The sequence below is a fragment of the Thalassophryne amazonica genome, chromosome 3 (assembly GCF_902500255.1).
Source record: "Thalassophryne amazonica chromosome 3, fThaAma1.1, whole genome shotgun sequence".
In the NCBI taxonomy this organism is placed as follows: Eukaryota; Metazoa; Chordata; class Actinopteri; order Batrachoidiformes; family Batrachoididae; genus Thalassophryne; species Thalassophryne amazonica.
Genome location: NC_047105.1, coordinates 66272993 through 66299877, shown reverse-complemented (window position 1 = coordinate 66299877; position 26885 = coordinate 66272993). Strand labels below are relative to the sequence as shown.

Below are 26885 nucleotides of genomic sequence, written 5' to 3'. Positions count from 1 at the left end.
CGTTAACAATGGAATGTCCGAATAAACTCCTCATGCCAACTTCTTCTGAAAGTTCTCTGTTCTCTGACGACTTACTGCGTCAACAGAGCCTGAAATGTGGAAGTTTTCAACTTGAAACGGCGAGACGCTGCCGCCTCGAAGCGCAGATTGCCGTCAGGCGCCGTGGACCGTCCTTAAAGCGACACTACCAGACCAAAATCTCTCATCAGCCGTTAAAATTTTTACCGAAAACCAGCTGAATATATTGAATGGTGTCCACTCAGTTGTGCCTTACAGTTTTGAAAAAATTTTTATCAAACAAAGCAACAGTCTCTGAGCCATTCCTAAACAATGAAAAAAATCGACGAGCGGGTGGACGACTCCTCACTCAAAGACTGCCCACAGGCGAATAACGTAACCGACAGGCGTGAAAAAACTCTCGCATGCCCACGAGGGTTCAAGCATGTCTGATGTAATCACACGTGATTCAAATCCATATGGTTTTTTGAAAAAAATAATAAGGTCGGATACTTTTCTAATAGACCTCGTATATTTTACAGTTTGAGTCAATTTTTGGGTAGATGGCTAGGTTAGCAAAGTAAATCCAGACAAATGCACTTATTGATGGATTAAGGGTTTACACTGGAAAAAAGGCATCAGTTTGGAAATTGTATCGGTAGTTCCAGCATCTGTATCATATCATTATCAGAATCAGAATAGCTTTTATTTGCCACGAATCCACAGAATACAAGGAATTTGTCTTCGGTTTGAGCTGCACTCACTCTGTACGGTATGTATAAATACACACTAAACACAGAATAATTCACAGTAATAAAATCTGCAAATGAAATGTACAAGTAAAATAAAATGTGCAATAAGAGAAAAAAAAGAGAAATTGTTTTGTTTTTTGCATTTTCTTTCCACTGTGTAAGGCAGCATGTTCAAGGTGATAATTCAAGGTTCAAATCACACCTGTGGCCTTATTTCATCTCAGTTACATGAATGATGAGCTCCATTGCTTAATAAGTGATTTAGCTGAGCTCCAAGTGATATACAACACTAAAAATCTACTCTAGAACTTTAATATGCAGAGTTACCATTGAGTTCATGAAGTAAAAACAGGACTAGCTTTGAAACAGTACAGCAGCCAACTGCCCAAATGACTGTGTTACCTTAAAACACCACACACAAATACTGATGGTGTTATTTATGTAAGTACCATAAAAGTAGTGCTGATAACCACACATTTACATACATCTTCACTAAAAATATTCAAATTCAATTTTCCATGATTCAACCTATTGACAGTGCATCCAGAAAGTATTCACAGTGCTTCACTTTTTTCCACATTTTATTACATTACAGCCTTATTTTCAAAATACAGTAAATTAATTTTCCCCTCAAAATTCTACTCACAACACCCCATAATGACAACATGAAAATATTTTTTTTGACATTTTTGCAAATTTATGGAAAAAAAAAGAAATCACATGTACATAAATATTCACACCCTTTGCTCAATACTTTGATGGTGTACCTTTGGCAGCAATTACAGCCTCAAGCCATCTTAAATATGATGCCACAAGCTTGGCCCGCCTTTCTTTTAGCATAACCCTTTTAGAACTAGCTCCTAAGGAGGAAATGTACTTGTGAAGAGCCAAAATTGTGCTTTGGAGTTAGGCCCTTAAATACGACCAATATAACCAAGGATTCATGTAAATTAGCCACTCAGACACCCATTTCTGGAATATTTTATTCTGTTTAAATGGTCACTCATCTTGGTGTTCATCAACTGCTGACCAATGAAAAGCTGCCCCTGCAGTAAAATAGCAATTTTGGCAAACAACCTCCTTCCCTAAGTAAGAGCACTGAAGATGGGTCATGACTGGGTCTTCCAGCATGACAATGACCCCAAACACACAGCCAGGGCAACTAAGGTGGGGCGCCTTAAGAATCATTTCAAGGTCGTGGAGGGGCCTGGCCAGTCTCCAGACCTGAACTCAATAGAAAATCTTTGGAGGGAGCTGAAACACCAAACCTGAAAGATTTGGAGAAGATCTGCATGGAGGAGTGGACCAAAACCCTAACCCCTAACCCTAACCCTAACCCAAAATCCCTGTTGCAGTGTGCAAACTTGGTCAAGAACTATAGGAAACATCTGCCCTCTGGAACTGCAAGTTTTCTGTACCAAATATTAAGGTCTGTTTTTCTATTGTACGAAACACATATTTCATGCAATAAAATTAATTAAAAATAAGACAAAGTGATTTTCTGATTTTTTTTTTATTATTATTCTTTCACTCACAGTTGAAGTGTACCTACAATAAAAAATTACAGACCTCTCCATTCTTTGTAGGTGGGAAAACTTGCAAGATCAACCTTGGATCAAATACTTATTTGCTTATATATAAACTTATATATAAATTTGGTGACACGGTGGGTTTATCATTAGTATTGTTGCCCCCCTGGTGTTCTGGCTTCTTCCCACATCCAATGACATGCAGGTGAGGTGAATTGAAAAGCTTAAATTGACTGTGATTGTCAGTGTAAATGAGTTTGACTGTCTATATGTGTCCGTGCAATAGACTGGCGTTCTGTCCAGGGTGTACCCCGCCTCACACCTCATGACTGCTGGGATAGGCTCCAGCCCCCTGTGACCCCTGATTGGAGTAAGAGGGTATGGAAAATGAATGAATATATATATAAACTTGTATCCACAGCTGAATTTCTTGTTTGTTTGAAAAAGGTGCCTAGTTAATTTGTAATTACATAAATTTAAGGGCAATTAAGATGAATAAATTACTCCATCAAAAATGACACGAGCGGTCAGAAAACACACGAAGAACAAAGCATGGTTTAGTGGTTTTCTATCACTCGAGTTCCCAATGTCGAACATATTTTCCTTCATTCCACAGGGGTAGCTTATTTCTATTGCCTGACCATGCCTCATTTTGAACCCGTTCTGCTTCGCTGACCTATCTGGCTGCCAGCCCCACAGATCCTCAGTGTATAATTGCTGTTTGTAGATGAAAGGTTTCGGGAACATACGCCTCGAGCCTCTGGTAATCCCTGAGAGTGGTCAGCGATGCTTCATCATGTCTTTAAACACAACCAGCCTCCCTTCCTCCTTTTATCCTCCACAGCCTCAAGCCCAAATTAAACACTATTTACCGAGCTGAATCCTCTGACCACTTCAGCTTGTTGAAATACTACTTGAACAACTGTGTTTTCAAAGCAGATATTTCCTGCTGCTGCTCAAATTATTTATTAGTTAGTTTACAGGGCAGCGCGGTGGCTTGGTGGTTAGCACTGTAGCCTCGCAGGTCATGTGTTCAATTCCCGCCTGTGGCCTTTTTGTGTGGAGTTTGCATGTTCTCCCCGTGTCTGCGTGGGTTTCCTCCGGGTGCTCTGGTTTTCTCCCACATCTAAAGACATGCAGGTTAGGTGGATGGGAATCTTTAAATTATCCGTAGGTGTGTGGGTGGGTGTGACTGTGTTTGTGGCCCTGTGACAGACTGGTGTCCTGTCCTGGTTGTACCCCCGCCTCGCACTCTATGACTGCTGGGATAGGCTCCAGCCCCCCGCGACCCTTAATTGGACTAAGTGATTGAAGATGAGTGTGTGTGTGTATGTGTGTGTGTGTGTGTAGTTAGTTTATAACTAACTCAACATAGGGCCAGAAAGAAAGAAAGAACATAAGAATCACAATTTGTGTATTCAGATTAATTGTGCATCTTTCACGTTACTAGTTTGTGCACACAAATTACTTAATTTTGCCTCCAAAATTGACAGTATGAGAGCATTCACATTTCTTAGCGTCAGTCTCAACTCTCTTTTCAATTTCAATTTATTTTCATTTATATAGCGCCAAATCACAACAAAGTTGCCTCAAGGTGCTTCACACAAGTAAGATCTAACCTTATCAACTCCCAGAGCAACAGTGGCAAGGAAAAACTCCCTCTGAGGAAGAAACCTCAAGCAGACCAGACTCAAAGGGGTGACCCTCTGCTTGGGCCATGCTACAGACACAAATTACAGAACAATTCACAAAACGAACATACAGGAAATGTTGCCGGTGCACAGGACGGTTTCTGGAACAGATGCCACACCCATCTCTGGATGGAGCCGCACCTCAAACAGAGAGAAAAGAAAAAAAAAAGAAAAAAGCTGAATCAAGCATCAGAAAGACAAATACAGAGTAATTTGTCAGCATTAAGCAACAAGAAAAACAGAAGAAATACTAAGGTGATCGCCGGCCACTAGCCCTAAATTTCACTAAACGACCCACAATTTAGATAAAGTTGAGGCCGCAGCACACTCGGTTTCCTAATAAAATGAATTAAAAGAGTAAAAAGCATAGAAACATACTATGCCAGTATGCTGGCCTAAAGGGAAAATAAGTGCGTCTTAAGTCTGGACTTGAAAATCTCCACAGAATCTGACTGTTTTATTGACGCAGGGAGATCATTCCACAGAACAGGGGCACGATAAGAGAAAGCTCTGTGACCCGCAGACTTCTTATTCACCTTAGGGACACAAAGTAGTCCTGCACCGTGAGAATGCAAAACCCGGGTCGGTACGTATGGTTTAATTAGGTCAGCTAGGTAAAGAGGTGCCAGTCTGTGAATAATTTGATAGGCTAGTAGCAGAACCTTAAAATCTGATCTCACTGGGACAGGAAGCCAACGAAGAGATGCCAAAATGGGTGTAATATGGTTAAACATTCTGCTTCGTGTCAAAAATCTGGCAGCAGCAATTTGAACCAATTGGAGAGCCCTAATGCTGGACTGTGGTAAACCAGAAAATACTACATTGCAGTAGTCCAATCTAGAAGAGACAAATGCATGAATCAGTGTCGCTGCATCAGCCATAGACAGATGGGACAAATCTTCACTATATTTCGCAGATGGAAGAAACCAGTCCTCGTAATATCTCTAATTAAATGTGGAGGTCAAAGGACAACGTAGGATCAAAAATTACCCCAAAGTTCCTCACTTTGTCAGTGTGATGTATGACACATGAGTATAGGCTGAGCGTTAACTGGTCAAATTGATGCCGATGGACCAAGAACCATCATTTCAGTCTTAAAACAAGGACATTGCTCTTGCAAACAACCTTGCCCCTTGTCAAAAAAGGGTACTGTTAACATCTTATTGACTTTGATTCCCCTTTCCTTTTTAAGAAATGGTAAATGTAATTCATTTATATAGCGCTTTTCCATCTGCATCAGATGCTCAAAGCGCTTTACAAATAATGCCTCACATTCAACCCAATGTCAGGGTGCTGCCATACAAGGCGCTCACTACACACCAGGAACAATAGGGGATTGAAGCCCTTGCCCAAGGGCCCTTAGTGATTTTCCAGTCAGGCTGGGATTTAACCACTAGACCATCACATCCCTTAAGAAGGTAAATTCCCTCATTAATCTCTTACAACTTACATTCAGTGATCCATATCATAAGTATTACACAAATTATTATTGCAATGTTTTAAAGAAAACAATTAATTGGGAGTTGAGGGTGTAAAATACATGACTGCTCTCAGTTTGCTCAGTCCTCCATCACACTAGTTGGCCAACTAGCCTCTTCCCAATTAATAAATCTACAACAACCCACAAGCTAGAAAAATTAAATTTTATGTAATGGAAAAATTTCACCCATATCACACACGTGTGATATGGGTGAAAATTGCTTGTGGAGTGTGTCTCTGCCCCACCCAACACACACACCATGAATCCAACATTGTCAGCTGTGGCTAAATGTCCCAGAGTACGGTCGTTGTCCAGCGCAGTGCGCTGCTGAAACAGCTGAGCACAGCTCAGTTGGAGAACACACAGTGCACATGTGTTTGCAGGCACTCATGCCCTCATGAGAACCGGCCAGCGTCTGAACGCAGCACGGTGTGATGCTGCCAGGCCGACTGAAGTCACTTCCACCACGTAAATTGTAGTTTACTTGACAGAGAGTGAGCCTTTTTGTTCTGTGAGCTGCCAGGGTCTGCTGACAGAGGTGGGCCCCCTGTGACGTGCAGCTGTTCAGATATCTGTGCTCGCAAGTCATAGCTGGGGAACACCTGTAGTGGCTTGTAGGATACGACCTCACATAACTGTACTGAGGCGTAGACGTCGGCATGCTGTCCTCAGGTGGGAATAAATTACAACACATTGGGGACTTCCGGTGTGTACGTCATCAGGATGGCAGCACTGTGAACGAGCTCCCAAATTAACCCAAGGGATTAAAAACTTTACCCCGTCGATATGACGAAAAAACTGTGCCTAGATGTGGATAAGTAAGGGGGTAAGAGAAATACACTAAAACCAAAGCTACGAAAAGACGACAAAGTGGGAATTTGAAGCGGGACTGAAAAAACAAAACACTAGCTACTTGGCTAATGCTAACTTTCCACGCAAAGCTACATACGGGAGAACTGCTACGGCAAAATAAGAGGAGTTAGATATGGCTGAATTAGACGTGGTATTACAAGAAATAAGGGGCTTTCGTCAGGATAACAATACACGTCTGCAAGAGATCAAAGACGAAATAGCCAAGATGAGCTCAAGACTGGATGAGGCTGAGGGGAGGATAGAGAAGACGGAGAAGCGGGTTCAAAACGCGGAGGACGCCATTACGGAGATGATAAAGTTACAAATGAAGTTGGAGGATAAGTTAGTAGACTTGGAGAGCCACACAAGGAGAGAGAATGTGCGTATTTATGGTGTAACCGAGATGGCAGAGAAGGACTTTCCAACAATGAGTGACTTTGTGGAGAAGCTGCTGCGTGAGAGTCTGGAGCTGTCCCAGGAGGAGGCAGACATACGCATAGAACGAGCACATCGCTCTCTGGCCCTACCACCACCAGAAGACGCATCTCCACGCTCTATTGTTGTGAAATTCCTCAGTTTTAAGGCCAAAGAATTTGTGCTCCGTAAGGCATGGCAGAAAAGAGGATTTACCTGGAATGGTAAACAAATAAATTTGGATCATGACTATCCCCCCTCATCCTGAAGAAACGAAGAGAATATGCAGAGGTGCGCAAGATTTTGAAGGAGCAGAAGATCCCTTTCCAGACTCTTTCCTGCCAGGCTGAGGGTGAACTACACTGATGAAACTAAAATCTACAACACAGTGGAAGAAGCTACTGCGGATATGTCCAGCAGAGGCTATGCAGTGAAGGTTGTCAAATCACCAGAAACAGCAATGGAGCAATTGAAGCAGCTGACCTGGAGGAGAGTCAGAGGAGCAGAACGCAGAACAGCAAACAGGAGGCGGGATCCTGGCTACAAGGAGAAACTCAGAGCCTTCAAGAGGACCTCGCCTTCACCTTCTGGAAATTGAGGTTTACCCACATTGTTTTTGTTGTTTGAAAATAACCATATGGTTTTATGGTGTGTTATATATAGATAAGTAAGGGTTTTTGGGGGCACTTTTCCCAGCTGAGCCTCAGCTACTAAGGGCTTCTTTCACCGACTGATGGGGAAATTGCCTTTTGAAGCTAAGCAGGGTCCACTCCCTGGACCCCAACCTTGGAAGTCAAGACTACCTCAGTTAATTTTTTTTTTTTTTTTGTTACTGTTATTTGTTCACATGTTCTATGTTCAGTGTTTACAAGGGTGTGCGGGGTGCCTATTAAACATGTTATATCTAGACTATGACTTAGATGAGTAACAGATCAGTAAAATTGGTGTCAATAAACATTAACGGTTTACATAATCCGGTGAAAAGGTGGAGAGCCCTTTCTAAATTTAAAAGAGATAAAGCAAATTGTTTTGATGCAGGAAACACATCTATCCAATAGCGAACATGCAAAACTGAATAAGCTTGGTTTTAAACATGTTTTCTATTCTTCTCACAGTTCGGGGAGGCGAAGAGGTGTGGCTATCTTGGTGTCTGGCGCTCTAATATATGAACATATTTCTGAATACAAAGATAAAGAAGGCAGATACATAATGATAACGGGAAGATTGAGGGTACTGTGATAAGTCTTTTAAACGTGTATATTCCCCCAGGCAGTGATTGGTCCGTGTACAAGCAGATCTTAACTTTAACAACAAGGAGTCAGGGAACTTTAATATGTGGAGGAGACTTTAATATTACTTTAAATGCCAAATTGGATTCATCAAATGGAAAAGGTGACACCAGGAATATTGGAAAACGAATGGTACATCTTATGGACAAATTAGGATTTGTTGATGTATGGAGAGACTGTCATCAAGTGGATAGAGAATATACTCATTACTCTTACGCACACAAAGTCTATTCAAGGTTGGACTATATTCTCATGTTCAAAAATGATCTCTTTAGGTTACAGATGTGTGAAATAGGTCCCTGTACAATCTCAGACCACAACCCAGTTTATGCTGACATTTGCTTGAACAGGAAGGATAAGTCTACTTTGTGGAGGTTGAATACTAATATTTTAAATTATTCAAATATTAAAGAGTGTTTGGGAAAAGAAATAGGGGAGTATCTAGAACATAATGATAAGGAAGAAGTGTCACCTGGGATACTTTGGGACGCACTGAAAGCAGTTGTTAGAGGGAAGATAATTAGTATCACTTCTCATCTGAAAAAAGCAAATCTGCAAAAACTCCAGCAATTAGAAGACAAGCTGTTAGATCTGCAACACCAACATTCGAGGTCTCTGAGTGATAATGTTAAATCTGAGTTAATGAAGGTGAAAAAAGAAATAGAGGATTTAAATAATACTGATATACAAAAGAAACTTCTATTTATCAAACAACAATATTATGAGGTAGGGGGGAAAATCACTAAAACTTCTCTCTTATAAGCTTAGGAAACAGCAGGCAGAGAGGACTATCCACAAAATAAAGAACCCCTCTAATGACCAAACAGAAACTGAACAGGGAAGAATAAAACAATGTTTTCAGGAGTACTATGAAAAACTATACTCTCAGCCTCAGGTAGACAACGAACAGGATGTCAACGCCTTTTTGTCTGTACTTCATTTGCCAACAGTGATGGAGGAACAAAATAAAAAACTATTTTCCACAATAACTAAAGAAGAAACTATCTCAGCAATCAAAAGACTAAAGGGAGGGAAAATGACGGGGTTTGCCCAGATTTGGCACAGAATGGTACAAAATAATGCAGGATTATTTGGCTCCTACGTTACTGAAAACCTTTAATTGGGTGATGGAAAAGAAGATAGTTCCTGCTTCATGGAAGGAAGAAACAATCTCGATAATACCAAAAGAAGGGAAGGATAGATTACAATGTAATAATTATCGACCAATTAGTGTTTTAAACATAGATTATAAGCTGTTCACCTCTATCATGTCAAGGAGACTAGAAACTATCCTACCAGGGTTAATACACAACAGACGGGTTTCATTAAACATAGACAAACTCAGGACAACATTAGGAGGGTTCTACACATAATGAGGGAGGTTCATAAGCAAAAACTGAAGACCTTGATATTAAGCTTAGATGCGGAAAAAGCATTTGACTCGGTGAGGTGGTCCTTTTTATATAAGGTGCTTGGAAAATTTGGTTTTGATAAATCTGTAATTGATGTTATTTCAAGTTTATACAACAAACCAACAGCCAGAATAAAATTTAATGGAGACCACACTGATTCATTCATACTAGAGCGGGGAACTCGTCAGGGGTGTGGTATCTCGCCCCTCCTCTTCGCCTTGTTTATCCAACCATTGAGCCAGTGGATCAGGCAGAGAACAGATATAACGGGAGTGAGGACATTGTGAGGGGAGCAGAAGTTGGCACTTTTTGCGGATGATTTGTTACTGACTTTATCCCACCCCACACAGGTTGTTCCAAAGATCATTAATTTATTATTAGAATATGGTTCATTATCGGGGTACCAGGTTAACATAAGTAAAACACAGGCATTAACTCTAAATTATGTCCCACCAGAAGCAATCAAGGAAAATTATAGATGGAAGTGGGATGCGGTCAGTGTCAAATACCTAGTGGTGGTATTGCACCGAGACTTAGATAAAATGTTTGAGGCTAACTATGGTCCTCTGAATATATCATTAAGGTCTGATATGCAAAGGTGGAACACCATACCTTTCTTGGATCTACACTCTAGGATCGAGTCAATTAGATTAAATATTCTTCCCGGAATGCTCTATCTGTTCCAATGTTTACCAATTCTAATACCTAAAAAACAATTCGCAGAGTGGGATAAAATGTTGGCAAAATATATTTGGAAAGGGGAAAAGGCCAGAGTCAAATACAAAACTTTGCAATTAAAGAAGGATAGGGGAGGTAGAGGTGTTCCATGTTTGCGTGAATACTCTTGTGCAGCCCAGTTAAGACCATTAATTTGTTTGTGTTCTCCGCTTTACACCGCAGGATGGAAAGATGTAGAGGGCACTACAGTTGGAGGAATACCAGTCAAAGCTTTATTAGCCGACATCAAATTGCAAAATACGCATTACAGAGGAACCTATATCACATGTAATGATATCGGCTTGGAATGAAGTAATTAAAATCTGTGGTCTGGAGAATGCTTCTAAAATACTAAGATGGTGTGCATATGACTCAGATTTTACCCCAAATCAAAAAGATGGACGCTTTAAAAGCTGGATTTTAAAAGGGCTCACTGATTACTATTCATTTGTTCATAAGGGGGCGCTAAATTCATTTGAAACCTTGCAAGGGAAACATGGTTTAGGCTCAGTTGATTTCTTTAGGTATCTTCAGATCAGGCACTATTTTAATCAGGACCTTAAAATAAATTTGAATGACCTGGGATTTGTAGAAACATTTATATCATTAATTACTAAAATGGGGGCACAAAAACATAAAATTGTATCCAAGCTATACAACAGCATCTTGCGGTGTAAAAGGGACAACACACTTTATGTTAAAGACAGGTGGGAAAAAGAAGGTAATCTGAAAATCACAGAAGAATGTTGGGAACAGATATGTGAGACACAATGGGTTACGACTGGGTCCAGTGTATGGCGTGAATTTTGCTGGAAAAATGTCATGAGATTTTTTATCACCCCTGCACCGAAGAGATATCGAGGAACAGGTGATATTTGTTGGAGATGTGGGGGGTGGGGGTGGGGGGGGGGGGGTGGAGCCAACCATTTCCACATTTTCTGGGACTGCCAAGTCATTCATCAGTATTGGATTAGGATCCATGAACATATACAGAATGTGTTTGCACTTGTTCTTCCATTTAATTTTGAAACCTTGTACTTGAGTAACATAACAGTAGATAAACTGGACTCTAAAGACAAGAAACTGTTGTATATTTTACTGGCAGCAAGTAAAAAGGATCTAACGAGGAGATGGCTCAAACCTGAACCACCAACAATTGAGGACTGGATAAACACTGTGCACGAAATTTATACAATGGAAAAACTGTCTTTCTCTCTCAAAGTGCAGAGAGACGCTTTCTATAGGATCTGGTCGAAGTGGACGGAATATGTTAAACTGGTGAGATCTGATTTTCTCTGAAAACTGCTACTTTGATAATGAGTGCCCATGGATGTAACTATTTATGTGGATGTTGTAAAGATGTTGCTGTATTATGGCTCCCCCGCCACCCGCACACATGTTCTTTTGGTTTGGTCAAAAAAAAAAGTTAAAAAGGGTAAAGCAGAAATATTGTATTGAAAGTATTATAATTTTGTCGTGGAAGTGTAAATTTTATGTTGCTTTACAATAAAAAATAAAAAATAAAAAAAATTACAACACATTGCTTCAGCTGACCGGTGAGTCAACGCACCACAAGGCTGCTGAATATTGTGCCATGTAGGAAATCACCCCACGGGATGCCCCTGCGAAGTGCATGTCACTGCGGGGTTTCCCCACATTGTAATAATTAAAACACATATCACATTTACAGCGGATCACTGCACGCTGCACACGCCATGCCAGCTGATGTGTTCACGACACGGGAGCCAGCCGGCTCTTCATGAGATGAACGCATCAAGTAATTCATGTAAATATAAAAGGGAGGACAGCAATCCGCATCATTTCATTACTTCCTGGTGTACATCTAGGTGGAGGCTAAATCCGCTTTTTATAAATAAAGTATTATAAATTGTGGCTTTTGTTTTTCCGCTCAGCTGTTGTGTGCGTGACTTTCCACATGCTCGCACTGTGTTCATGTGCGTGAACATGACCGTGCACAAAACAGTCGTAGCAGTATCGTGCACACCTGTCCGACTGTCCCTCCAGACAGCTGGTGGAATGTTTCGTAATTCCCCATTTCATTTTTGGTTTGCAGATTTTCTTCCAGTTTCTGCATCTTTCGTGTTATGTGTGAAGGAGCCCTGATTTATACTTCCCCAGCTCCATAACTCTGTGGCTATGCAATGATGTCGATGTGCGCATGACCCTTTTAAATTTCTCCTTCATATTGATGGCTGTCTTATTGCAATTTACTGCAGGAATAGTGGCTTTTCTGGATAAAATGAGCTCCACTTCTTTATACAATCATCAACCTCCAAATTAACTTTACAGTATGTACAGTTCCCTCCATGAATTGAGCATCTATTTCTGACTCCATGTTGTAAAGTTGGTCATATTTGCTGAAATTTTCTACCAAAAGTATTTGATCCATGATTGAAATCTAATCGATGTGCGCACTAAAAAAACATTTAAAATATGATGGGAGAGGAAGAAGTGAAAACGTAAAAGTGACAAATCGCAGCCCTCGCGGTCTCCATCGTTTAGCAGGTGCACGTCAGGCTCCGGAGAGGGTTCGCAACCACGCAGAGGGCTCTGATCTAAAGCAGTTTGGTTTGTCACACCCAGGGATATGTGTGAAAAACACCATATTACAGTGCAGGCAGCAAGCTGCATTTTGTAAATAATCACCAGCCTTGAATTATGCTCTGTTTCATTTAGGTGATGGGTCTGAGCACAGTTTGAAAAAATTAAGCTCCCGGGCGTTTAATCAAGGAAATACTGTAACCACTTTCCTCAAATTGGCGAATGTCAGTGCTGAACTTCATTTCATACCTCTATCGCAAATATGCACGTCCGGACTGTTTTGTCCGGTCAATGCGAGGAGTTTTTAATGTAAATAAATTGGGATGGGGCGGGACATTTGTCCAATGTGAACGAAAATCTGTTATACAAAATCTGGTATATATATGTTATTACATGGTGAAACATACTAAAACACTGGGATTTTTGGCTTTTTGTCCAGTGGGTGCAAGCGTCCAGTTTACCGTGATTCTCTCTCTCTCTCTCTCTCTCTCTCTCTCTCTCTCTCTCTCTCTCTCTCATCTCTCTCTCTCTCTCTCTCTCTCTCTCTCTCTCTCTCTCTCTCTCTCTCTCTCTCTCTCTCTCTCTCTCTCTCTCTCTCTCTCTCTCTCTCTCTCTCTCTCGTCCTCTCTCTCTCTCTCTCCCTCTCCCTCACTCTCTCCTCTCTCTCTCTCCTCTCTCTCTCTCTCCGTCCTACTCCTCACCTCCTCCATCCCCCCCCGCCCTCTCTCTCCGATAAAGCTAGATAGAGTAGGATAGATAGATAGATAGATAGTATAGATAGATAGATATAGATAGATAGATAGATAGATAGATAGATCAGATAGATAGACTAGATAGATAGATTAGATAGATAGATAGATAGTGATATGATAGATAGACAGACAGACAGACAGACAGACAGACAGACAGACAGACAGACAGACAGACAGACAGACAGACAGACAGACAGACAGACAGACAGACAGACAGACAGACAGACAGACAGACAGACAGACAGACAGACAGACAGACAGACAGACAGACAGACAGACAGACAGACAGACAGACAGATAGATAGATAGATAGATAGATAGATAGATAGATAGATAGATAGATAGATAGATAGATAGATAGATGTCATTCAAAGCGCATATTAAACAAATATGTAGGACTGCTTTTTTGCATTTACGCAATATCTCTAAAATCAGAAAGGTCTTGTCTCAGAGTGATGCTGAAAAACTAATTCATGCATTTATTTCCTCTAGGCTGGACTATTGTAATTCATTATTATCAGGTTGTCCTAAAAGTTCCCTAAAAAGCCTTCAGTTAATTCAAAATGCTGCAGCTAGAGTACTGACGGGGACTAGAAGGAGAGAGCATATCTCACCCATATTGGCCTCTCTTCATTGGCTTCCTGTTAATTCTAGAATAGAATTTAAAATTCTTCTTCTTACTCATAAGGTTTTGAATAATCAGGTCCCATCTTATCTTAGGGACCTCGTAGTACCATATCACCCCAATAGAGCGCTTCGCTCTCAGACTGCAGGCTTACTTGTAGTTCCTAGGGTTTGTAAGAGTAGAATGGGAGGCAGAGCCTTCAGCTTTAAGGCTCCTCTCCTGTGGAACCAGCTCCCAATTCAGATCAGGGAGACAGACACCCTCTCTACTTTTAAGATTAGGCTTAAAACTTTCCTTTTTGCTAAAGCTTATAGTTAGGGCTGGATCAGGTGACCCTGAACCATCCCTTAGTTATGCTGCTATAGACGTAAACTGCTGGGGGGTTCCCATGATGCACTGTTTCTTTCTCTTTTTGCTCTGTATGCACCACTCTGCATTTAATCATTAGTGATCGATCTCTGCTCCCCTCCACAGCATGTCTTTTTCCTGGTTCTCTCCCTCAGCCCCAACCAGTCCCAGCAGAAGACTGCCCCTCCCTGAGCCTGGTTCTGCTGGAGGTTTCTTCCTGTTAAAAGGGAGTTTTTCCTTCCCACTGTAGCCAAGTGCTTGCTCACAGGGGGTCGTTTTGACCGTTGGGGTTTTACATAATAATTGTATGGCCTTGCCTTACAATATAAAGCGCCTTGGGGCAACTGTTTGTTGTGATTTGGCGCTATATAAAAAAATTGATTGATTGATTGATAGATAGATAGTTAACTATTTGCGTTATTTTTTCCCCTATAACACGATAAAATAAATTGATCGCAAAGATTAATAAAAAGAACGCCCCTTCACTTTGCAGTACCACACGGTCAGTCAGTGGGGGCAGCATTACGCCCACGTCCAGCGTGCCACCAGAAAGAAGAAGTAGTGGCCATTTCCTGTGTTTACGTGCTGCTCGTGCTACGTCAAGCCAGCGATGGAAAATAAAAAAGACACGCTGTTAAATGGAAAATTTTGCTTTAAGATACAACCAGACGGTGCTTTGGACAAGACAAAGGCGATATGTGTGCTTTGCAAAGGTGAATTCAATTACCACCGAAGCAATACATCACTCGCATATCACCTTAAGGCGAGGCATCCCGGTGTGTCGCTGACCATGGAGGGAAGCGGCTTTCGCCAGTCTGCATTGCAGGAGTTTGGAGCGAGAGGTGGGACCCTTTCCAGGCAAACCAAAAACAAAATAACAGAAGCTATTGCTTGTTGGGTCGCTAAAAATTGTCGCCCCATAAATATTGTTGAAGATGCAGGTCTGAGGGATTTGATTTGAGAGGCGTCTGGGGACTCCTCTTATCATTTACCCACTAGGCAAACCGTAATGTCCAGAATAGAGACTGTACGAAAACGACAAAGCAAAACGGCAAAGCATGTTAGAGAAAGCCCCCTTCATTGCTCTCACGGGAGATCATTGGACTTCTGTTAGCAATGATAACTATTTGGGTGTCACAGCTCACTTTATTGATGACAACTGGTGTCTACAATCCTTTGCATTAACAGTGAATAAGTCAAACGAGCGCCACTATGCAGAAGTATGTGCGCAACACTTTCAGGCTGTTGCTCAAGAATGGAACATAGAGACAAAATTAACAATGCTTGGGACAGACAGTGCTCGGAACATGACAGCAGCTGTAAGACTACTTCCATATGAACATCTGCCTTGCACTGCACACGCTCTACAACGCGCAATAACAGTGTCACTATGTGACAGCGGATTTGATGCTGTTTTAGCCAAATGCAGAAAAATTGTCAGTCATTTCAAGCACAGCCCATCTAATGCACGAGAGTTCAATGAACAGCAAGTTGCACACATACAAAAAGAAGAACCCCTGATTCAAGACGTGCCCACTAGATGGAACTCCACTTTACACATGATCAAAAGGATCCAACAAAACAAAGCACCAATAGAGACAACCCTGTCCCAGCAGAAGGGCAACATCTCCATGCTAACTGAGTCTGAACTGGCAAAGCTGAAGAAGTTGGAGGAGCTACTTGAACCATGCAGGTGTGTTTTATTACAGTTTCAGTGTATTATATTTATATTTTATTTGCAATTAATTTAATTATTTGTAAGTTAATTATATTGAACAATTAAATGATGTAAAAAATAAACAAAAGTGTGTGTGTGTCTGTTTTCAATTGAAGTTTGTCTATTGAATTAATACTGTTATTTTATGTCTGCTTTCACAGGTATGTCACTGAAACTTTGGGTGGGGAGCACTACATCTCCTGTTCTGTGGTTTTGCCAGCCTTCTGCCACTTGTTCAGAGTCATGGAGCCATCAGATGATGATATTGTCAACATCATAAAATTCAAAAAAGCTTTTTCTGAAGACCTGGCTCAAAGAAAGGAGAACTCCAATCTCAATTGGCTCAAGATTGCTACTGCACTTGATCCCAGGTTTAAGGATTTAAAATGCCTGCCTAAACCTGAGAGAGGTGAAGTGTGGAATTCCTTAAGCACCCTCCTCAGAGATGATGGTAATGTCCAGGTCCAGGGTGCGGAAACAACAGGGTGTGAAACTACAGAGGAATCACCACTAAAGAAGAGGAGAATGTCCATCTTTTTGGTTGCATCATCTGATTCAGACACAGATGAGGAAGCTGAGTCCATTCAAACTTCACTGGACTGCTACAAATCAGAATCCAAAAGTGACCCGAATCAGTGCCTGCTGGAGTGGTGGTCAAAAAGAAAGGACTTATACCCTAGACTAGCACATCTTGCCCGCAAATATCTCACATCACCTGCCACCACTGTGCCCTGTGAGAGGCTATTCTCCCTCTCCGGCCACATTCTTCAGAAAAGAGAGCTGCTCTCTCTTCTACAAATGTTGAGAGACTGGTGTGTCTGAGTAGTTGGCTGAATGTAAAGGAGGAGTAGACTTGGATTCCAAACTTAAACTAAAATGTTTTGCAAGGTTATAAATTGCACTAATGCACATGTTCTAAATCAAAAGATGAATGTATCACCAATGCACTTTTAAGCTTAGTTTTTAGGTAAGCTGTAGTATTTAATTTCAGTTATTTAAAGTTACATGTTTGCCAGAGGAAAGAGATGCTCTGAGGTTAGAAGATGTTGTAAATTTGCAAAAGAAGCCAGTTTCAAGTTCATGTCACAGCTTTTAAGTATGACATAAAAAAGAAATAAACAAAGCCCCCTTTGTGAAACTGACTTTATGTATTTATTATAACTTGATTTAAAATGAGATTAATCGCAATTAATTTTTTCCACTGTCATGCCCTGCCCAGTTCCAGGCTTCAGTCCTTATTTTCCCTCTTTATTTGGTTCTGCTCCTTCTGCCCCAGCCTTGTTTTATTAATTGCCATTTTCATCTTGTGTTTATTCTATGTTCTCTTTTTGCTTTGGCACTTTCTTTCTTTGTTACTTTTATACTTCAGCCATGTTCCAGTTCCGTTCTAGTTTTGTTCTATCGGTCTGTGTTTTCATGGTTTATCATTTAGTTATTGTTTGCCTATTTTTTGCTGTTCTCATTTCTGTTATGTAGTACTGTTATGCCAGGTTTTGTTATCACTTAGTTTCTGTTTTTCTTATAGTTTTGTCTGCCTGTTCCGGCTTAGTTTTGTCAGTGTTTAATTTCCTATTATTCTGTTTATCATCTTCTGGTTTGGATGGATAAATAGTATGGTCCTGTCTGGAGTAGGCAGTTCATAAAAAGTGAGTCACAGCCACAGACACGTTTTGACAACTTCCTTTATTAAATCTGTAAAGGAAGCTATCCATGCCCGCTGTTACTGTGGTTGCAACACAGCGGTCACAAACCTTGCACCAGTAATGATGATTTTACTGATGTTTGCCACAACATAGGTCATTTTGTATTTCTAAATTTGTGTACCTTTCCAACCTGTAGGAACACATTCAAATCCTCATCATATTCACAATACATCAATAAATAAATAAACATAGGACTTATCTCCAAAAGTAAATCTGTTCATTTTCGCTTTACATGCTGAAACTGACAACATTTTGTGCACAACTTTAAGAACAAGTAAGCAGATCTGAATGTTGGCAAGTACAGAGAAAGACCGAGAGCATTAAGTTAGAAAGGACACGGGATGTCTTTCTCCAGCTGCTGTCCTCATTTTCAAACAAATTAGGAGCAGAAGGTCGGTAATTAGGCCTTCACAAGCCGTGTCTTTGTGAAGTATTTTAACACAGTAAGAAACTTAGCATAACCAAACTGGCACAGTGGCTTTTCTATTACACACAGACCTTTTCCATCCCAAAGAACACAGCAAAAATTACTCCAACATCTCCGGTACTTTGCATCCACTTCTCCTGACTCATTTCCTCCAAAAGCCTGAGTATGGGCTGTGAGCCTGGAGGTCAATTAAACCAGAGAGCTTCAAAAGGCTTGTATCTGAATGGCTCTCAGTATTTACACACAAAATATCATTAACATGCAGAAAACGACCGACGAGCTCCGAGAGTCTCCAGAAAATGGAGAAAAGAGAGGAGGAAGAGGAGAGACGAGTGCAGCTTTGTGGCATCCCATTTCATCAGTCTCATCCTCCAAAGCCCAGCCTGGCTTCTTTTACACTTTCTGCACTCATGGATGGCCTCAGTGAAGCAGAACATAGAGCATAATCTGTGAATGCATAGAGGAGCACAAAGAGGAGATACAAAAGAAGAGTACTGGGAAAGCAAGAAAGAGTGTACGATTGGAGGAGGCTGAAATGAGCTGGTAATCCAAGCTGTCGTCGTAATGTGTTGGCCCGTTAAGAAAAATTGTAGAGAAGAGTGTGTCTGAGTCACGGCTGTGTCGAATGCAACTATCAAATTCCATAGAAGCTATGATGTGCGTGAGCCAAGATTTCCACAAGGAAGTATGGATTAATCAAACCAGGACACAGCTTTGTGAAGGCCTTTAATCCACACCATGCTGCCTGCCTGCTCCTTATCAGCAAAACAGCCAAGAAGAAGAAGGAGCCAAATGCCATTTCAAAAGACCAGGGGCACAATCCGCAGGCTTTAGCACTCAAATTCAGTTTCCACTGCCTTCATGCACTTTGCTACACTGCTCACTTGCACATGATTTTGCGGGGCTTTTTTTTTTTTTTTTTTTTAAAGGGGTGTAGCGGGGAAGCCAACAGTTAATAATGCACAACACAGTGTTTCTGTGGTACAGTCTCCCCAGGTGAGTTTGTCAGCCTGCCAATCGGTGCAACAGATCACAGAATTCGTGGTTTGTATCAGTTTATGGTTTTCATTCATGGATCAAATCATTTTTCAAATCAGCAAAAAGAAAAAAAAAAGGAAGACAAATAGAACGTTGCTTCCCATTATTTATCATAAAACAATGAAATAAGGAACCTCTTGCCCACAGTCCTGAACGAAAACGTGTCCATTGCTTAAATCTTCCTCTTTCAGCTGCTCCCGTTAGGGGTCGCCACAGCTGATCAATCGCTTCCATCTCACAGTGTCCTCTGTTTCTTCCTCTGTCACACCAACCACCTGCATGTCCTCCCTCAGCACATCCATGAACCTCCTCTTTGGTCTCCCTCTTCTCCTCCTGCCTGGTGGCTCCATCCTCAGCATCCTTCTGCCTATATACCCTGGGTCCCTCCTCTGCACATGTCCAAACCATCTCAATCTCACCTCTCTGACTTTGTCTCCAAACCGTCCCACCTGAGCTGTCCCTCTGATATGTTCATTCCTAATCCTGTCCATGCTCATCACTCCAAAAGAGAATCACATCTTCAGCTCTGCAACCTCCAGCTCTGCCTTCTTTTTGTTAGTGCCACCGTCTCTAAGCCATACAAAATAGCCGCATGAATGACTGAATTTATTTATTCAGCACACAAATCAACAATAACAAAAACTCATAACAAAACAAGTCAGCACGTACCCATGTGACTGAAAGGGTGAGGGGCAGAAGCAAAGCTTATAAATATCCACCCCTTATACTACTAAAAATAAGAAATGTGTGTATACATTTCTTACATACACACACACACACACATATATATATATATATATATACACACACACACACACAACAAATATCAAAAAAGTGTGCAAAATTAATCAATAAGCTAAAATTTACAAAACACAATCAGACAAACAATGGCGCACAACACACAAGCCTGCAAGCAATAACAAAACAGATAAACTTAAGTCTTCAAACTATAACAAGCAACTTTATTACTCTAGTGGGCTTTAAAAGGCATTACAAAAGTACCAAGTATTTTAATATTGTCAGGAGAGTTATTCCAGATGTGAACACCTTTAACAGAAACACTGACTTTTTGCAGTAGTTCAGATCCTTAATTTCTCAAAAAATAATATTCCTTTTACATTTGACTCATTGCTTGCCTCTACTGGTGGTTGGCTCTCACTGCGGTAATGTATCACTTCCTGTTCCGGAGCACAGCGGTGTTTTTCTGTATCTGTTAGCTGTTTAATCTGCGCAGTTAGATTGATCTAGTTATCTAGATTACGATTTGTTTCCCAGTGTAATCTTTACGTGCCTTAACTAAAGCACTCCTTCTGCTGAATCACCTCTAAATTATTACACATTATTCACTTTGCGTGTTTTTAGGAATCCGCTAGCTTAGCGTAGCTACTAGCTCTTAGCCGATTTAGCATGGCGGCTTCTCCTGTCTCTCCCGCACTTTTCTGCTCTGGGTGTGAAATGTTTAGTTATTCCTCGGCCTCCTTTAGCAGTAACGGTGCTTGTAATAAGTGTATCTTATTCGTAGCTTTGGAGGCCAGGCTGGGCAAATTGGAGACTCGGCTCCGCACCGTGGAAAATTCTACAGCTAGCCAGGCCCCTGTAGTCGGTGCGGACCAAGGTAGCTTAGCCGCCGTTAGTTACCCCCTGGCAGATCCCGAGCAGCCGGGAAAGCAGGCTGACTGGGTGACTGTGAGGAGGAAGCGTAGCCCTAAACAGAAGCCCCGTGTACACCGCCAACCCGTTCACATCTCTAACCGTTTTTCCCCACTCGACGACACACCCGCCGAGGATCAAACTCTGGTTATGGCAACTCTGTTTTGCGAAATGTGAAGTTAGCGACACCAGCAACCATAGTCAATTGTCTTCCGGGGCCAGAGCAGGCGACATTGAAGGAAATTTGAAACTGCTGGCTAAGGCTAAGCGTAAATTTGGTATGATTGTAATTCACGTCTGCAGTAAGACACCCGGTACGCCAATCGGAGGTCACTAAAATTAACATTAAATCGGTGTGTAACTTTGCAAAAACAATGTCGGGACTCTGTAGTTTTCCTCTGAGCCCCTCCCCAATCAGACCGGGAGTGACATGTTTAGCCGCATGTTCTCCTTGAATTGCTGGCTGTCTGAGTGGTGTCCAAAAAATGAGGTGGGCTTCATAGATAATTGGCAAAGCTTCTGGGGAAAAACCTGGTCTTGTTAGGAGAGACGGCATCCATCCCACTTTGGATGGAGCGGCTCTCATTTCTAGAAATCTGGCCAATTTTCTTAAATCCTCCAACCGTGACTATCCAGGGTTGGGACCAGGAAGCAGAGTTGTAGTCTTACACACCTCTCTGCAGCTTCTCTCCCCCTGCCATCCCCTCATTACCCCATCCCCGTAGAGACGGTGCCTGCTCCCAGACCACCAATAACCAGCAAAATCTATTTAAGCATAAAAATTCAAAAAGAAAATAATATAGCACCTTCAACTGCACCACAGACTAAAACAGTTAAATGTGGTCTATTAAACATTAGGTCTCTCTCTTCTAAGTCCCTGTTGGTAAATGATATAATAATTGATCAACATATTGATTTATTCTGCCTTACAGAAACTTGGTTACAGCAGGATGAATATGTTAGTTTAAATGAGTCAACACCCAAGAGTCACACTAACTGTCAGAATGCTCGTAGCACGGGCCGGGGCGGAGGATTAGCAGCAATCTTCCATTCCAGCTTATTAATTAATCAAAAACCCAGACAGAGCTTTAATTAATTTGAAAGCTTGACTCTTAGTCGTGTCCATCCAAATTGGAAGTCCCAAAAACCAGTTTTATTTGTTATTATCTATCGTCCACCTGGTCGTTACTGTGAGTTTCTCTGTGAATTTTCAGACCTTTTGTCTGACTTAGTGCTAGCTCAGATAAGATAATTATAGTGGGCGATTTTAACATCCACACAGATGCTGAGAATGACAGCCTCAACACTGCATTTAATCTATTATTAGACTCTATTGGCTTTGCTCAAAAAGTAAATGAGTCCACCCACCACTTTAATCATATCTTAGATCTTGTTCTGACTTATGGTATGGAAATAGAAGACTTAACAGTATTCCCTGAAAACTCCCTTCTGTCTGATCATTTCTTAATAACATTTACATTTACTCTGATGGACTACCCAGCAGTGGGGAATAAGTTTCATTACACTAGAAGTCTTTCAGAAAGCGCTGTAACTAGGTTTAAGGATATGATTCCTTCTTTATGTTCTCTAATGCCATATACCAACACAGTGCAGAGTAGCTACCTAAACTCTGTAAGTGAGATAGAGTATCTCGTCAATAGTTTTACATCCTCATTGAAGACAACTTTGGATGCTGTAGCTCCTCTAAAAAAGAGAGCTTTAAATCAGAAGTGCCTGACTCCGTGGTATAACTCACAAACTCGTAGCTTAAAGCAGATAACCCGTAAGTTGGAGAGGAAATGGCGTCTCACTAATTTAGAAGATCTTCACTTAGCCTGGAAAAAGAGTCTGTTGCTCTATAAAAAGCCCTCCGTAAAGCTAGGACATCTTTCTACTCATCACTAATTGAAGAAAATAAGAACAACCCCAGGTTTCTTTTCAGCACTGTAGCCAGGCTGACAAAGAGTCAGAGCTCTATTGAGCTGAGTATTCCATTAACTTTAACTAGTATTGACTTCATGACTTTCTTTGCTAACAAAATTTTAACTATTAGAGAAAAAATTACTCATAACCATCCCAAAGACGTATTGTTATCTTTGGCTGCTTTCAGTGATGCCTGTATTTGGTTAGACTCTTTCTCTCCGATTGTTCTGTCTGAGTTATTTTCATTAGTTACTTCATCCAAACCATCAACATGTTTATTAGACCCCATTCCTACCAGGCTGCTCAAGGAAGCCCTACCATTATTTAATGCTTCGATCTTAAATATGATCAATCTATCTTTGTTAGTTGGCTATGTACCACAGGCTTTTAAGGTGGCAGTAATTAAACCATTACTTAAAAAGCCATCACTTGACCCAGCTATCTTAGCTAATTATAGGCCAATCTCCAACCTTCCTTTTCTCTCAAAATTCTTGAAAGGGTAGTTGTAAAACAGCTAACTGATCATCTGCAGAGGAATGGTCTATTTGAAGAGTTTCAGTCAGGTTTTAGAATTCATCATAGTACAGAAACAGCATTAGTGAAGGTTACAAATTGGTCTTCTTATGGCCTCGGACAGTGGACTCATCTCTGTGCTTGTTCTGTTAGACCTCAGTGCTGCTTTTGATACTGTTGACCATAAAATTTTATTACAGAGATTAGAGCATGCCATAGGTATTAAAAGCACTGCGCTGCGGTGGTTTGAATCATATTTGTCTAATAGATTACAATTTGTTCATGTAAATGGGGAATCTTCTTCACAGACTAAAGTTAATTATGGAGTTCCACAAGGTTCTGTGCTAGGACCAATTTTATTCACTTTATACATGCTTCCCTTAGGCAGTATTATTAGACGGTATGCTTAAATTTTCATTGTTACGCAGATGATACCCAGCTTTATCTATCCATGAAGCCAGAGGACACACACCAATTAGCTAAACTGCAGGATTGTCTTACAGACATAAAGACATGGATGACCTCTAATTTTCCTGCTTTTAAACTCAGATAAAACTGAAGTTATTGTACTTGGCCCCACAAATCTTAGAAACATGGTGTCTAACCAGATCCTTACTGTGGATGGCATTACCCTGACCTCTAGTAATACTGTGAGAAATCTTGGAGTCATTTTTGATCAGGATATGTCATTCAAAGCGCATATTAAACAAATATGTAGGACTGCTTTTTTGCATTTACGCAATATCTCTAAAATCAGAAAGGTCTTGTCTCAGAGTAATGCTGAAAAACTAATTCATGCATTTATTTTCCTCTAGGCTGGACTATTGTAATTCATTATTATCAGGTTGTCCTAAAGTTCCCTAAAAGCCTTCAGTTAATTCAAATGCTGCAGCTAGAGTACTGACGGGGACTAGAAGGAGAGAGCATATCTCACCCATATTGGCCTCTCTTCATTGGCTTCCTGTTAATTCTAGAATAGAATTTAAAATTCTTCTTCTTACTTATAAGGTTTTGAATAATCAGGTCCCATCTTATCTTAGGGACCTCGTAGTACCATATCACCCCAATAGAGCGCTTCGCTCTCAGACTGCAGGCTTACTTGTAGTTCCTAGGGTTTGTAAGAGTAGAATGGGAGGCAGAGCCTTCAGCTTTCAGGCTTCTCTCCTGTGGAACCAGCTCCCAATTCAGATCAGGGAGACAGACACCCTCTCTACTTTTAAGATTAGGCTTAAAACTTTCCTTTTTGCTAAAGCTTATAGTTAGGCTGGATCAGGTGACCATGAACCATCCCTTAGTTATGCTGCTATAGACGTAGACTGCTGGGGGTTCCCATGATGCACTGTTTCTTTCTCTTTTTGCTCTGTATGCACCACTCTGCATTAAATCATTAGTGATCGATCTCTGCTCCCCTCCACAGCATGTCTTTTTCCTGGTTCTCTCCCTCAGCCCCAACCAGTCCCAGCAGAAGACTGCCCCTCCCTGAGCCTGGTTCTGCTGGAGGTTTCTTCCTGTTAAAAGGGAGTTTTTCCTTCCCACTGTAGCCAAGTGCTTGCTCACAGGGGGTCGTTTTGACCGTTGGGGTTTTACATAATTATTGTATGGCCTTACCTTACAATATAAAGCGCCTTGGGGCAACTGTTTGTTGTGATTTGGCGCTATATAAAAAAACTGATTGATTGATTGACAAATTATAACTAGAGTCCCTCAGTTTAAACAGATCCTGGACATGTTGTGTTATGTTATACATAATTTGTATTGTGATGTAGTCACAATACAAATTATTGTGTGCTTGGGACTCTGGCGAGGGCGGACACATCTCCTCCTCTCTCCTCTATCTCTGCTCCAACCTTCAAAGTTCCTACTTCACCAGACTGTGAATTCTTCAAACTATATTGGATTAACCATGGAATTGATCAGCTGGTCTTTGAACACTATTGACACCAGTTTTTCAACAACAAAATCAGGGCCGGGGGACCCTGTGTGCCCAGTTGGAAGCTACCCTGCAGGCTATGTTCTCGACGCCTGGGAGAAATGGCATGTTGCGTGCCTAGTACCACTCTCTGTGGAGAATGTCAAAGACTTATTTATATTTGGTATTATTGTGTGAGAGCTGGTACTTATTGGTTTATGTGTTGCCCTGACCTACCGAAGAATTGGCAAGACGGCTGCTACCAGAACAACAACCCCTCACCTGTCCATCATGATTAATGAGTTGGGCAAGGCAATATATTCTCAGACTGCGTTAACCCTTGAACTCAGATGTAAGTTGGATAACATCTCAGAGCAAATGTACACCTTGCAAAGGAAGATGTCGGAGACCAGAGAATACTTGGCTGGTCAGAGGAGCTGCAAAGTGTTTTCTCTGCTCAAACCCTAAACATGGCAGGCTTATCAGCCTCTGAAGGTTAAAACGCCCCACTGTTTTCCTCCAGAAGAATTTCTACAGCCTTGGTGAACCATTTGGCTGCCCTCTTGTCTTGTGCCCTCCCTGACAGTCTGATGTTGTCAAGGCAACTCCAGACATTATGGACACTGACAAAAACTGACACAAACTCTTCTGACTGATAGGAACTCTTCTCATCTCCACTCATGATGAATGCCCCATCTCTCCCCCTCCACGTCTACACCCACCCTTGCCTCCACCCTGCCGCTCCCCCTGAGCTCATGGCTGCACGGGACACTGCTGGGCCCCCCATATTCACATTGCCTCAATTTGGATGACAGACTGTCTTAAAGTACATAAACAATCAAATGTATATGTATGGGGGTTCTAATTTTGATGTGTGCCATTATTATGTTCAACTTGTAATAATTATGGATTAATTGTATTTTTGTCTGAGGTGAAAGGGTGGGAAGAAATCTCATTGCACTTGTAATGACAATAAATTTATCTAAACATCTAATCAACCAAGTCCCAGAATTGTAAAATATGTAAACAGGCAAATAATGGATTCATTGGCTCACAATATGATTTGTTACAGATCTTATTAGGTCTTAATAGATCTTATATATAGCTGCTGGTCTCACTACAGGCTTGTAAACATACCCCTTAACTCTTGCAGATATTCTTCAGTCACAAGTCACTCCTGCCACCTTTCTTCACCCACTCCACCCTGCCTGCACTCTCTTCTTCACCTCTCTACCACACTCTCCATTACTTTGGACAGTTGACCCCAAGTATTGAAATTTAACTACTTTCACCACTTCTACTCCTTGTAACCACACTATTCCACTGCGCTCTCTCTCATTCACACACATACTCATGTATGTGCCACATGTACTCATGTACTCAGTCAGTACATGTACTCATGTACCCCCTTTTATTCCCCTGCTCTCCAGAGAATATCTGCACCTTTCCAGGTGAGACTCAACCTGCTTTCAACTCTCACTACAGATCATGTCATCTGGAAACATCATAGTCCATTGAGACTCCTGTCTGAACTCATGTGTCAACCTGTCATAAGCTTTCTCTAAATTCACAAACACAAAATGTA

General features: G+C 41.2%; 1 protein-coding gene across 3 annotated transcripts in view; it reads right to left on the bottom strand.

The window, feature by feature from the left end:
- srgap3 (SLIT-ROBO Rho GTPase activating protein 3) overlaps positions 1-26885 on the bottom strand; it is a 295005-nt gene that overhangs the window by 142442 nt on the left and 125678 nt on the right. The window lies entirely within an intron of this gene.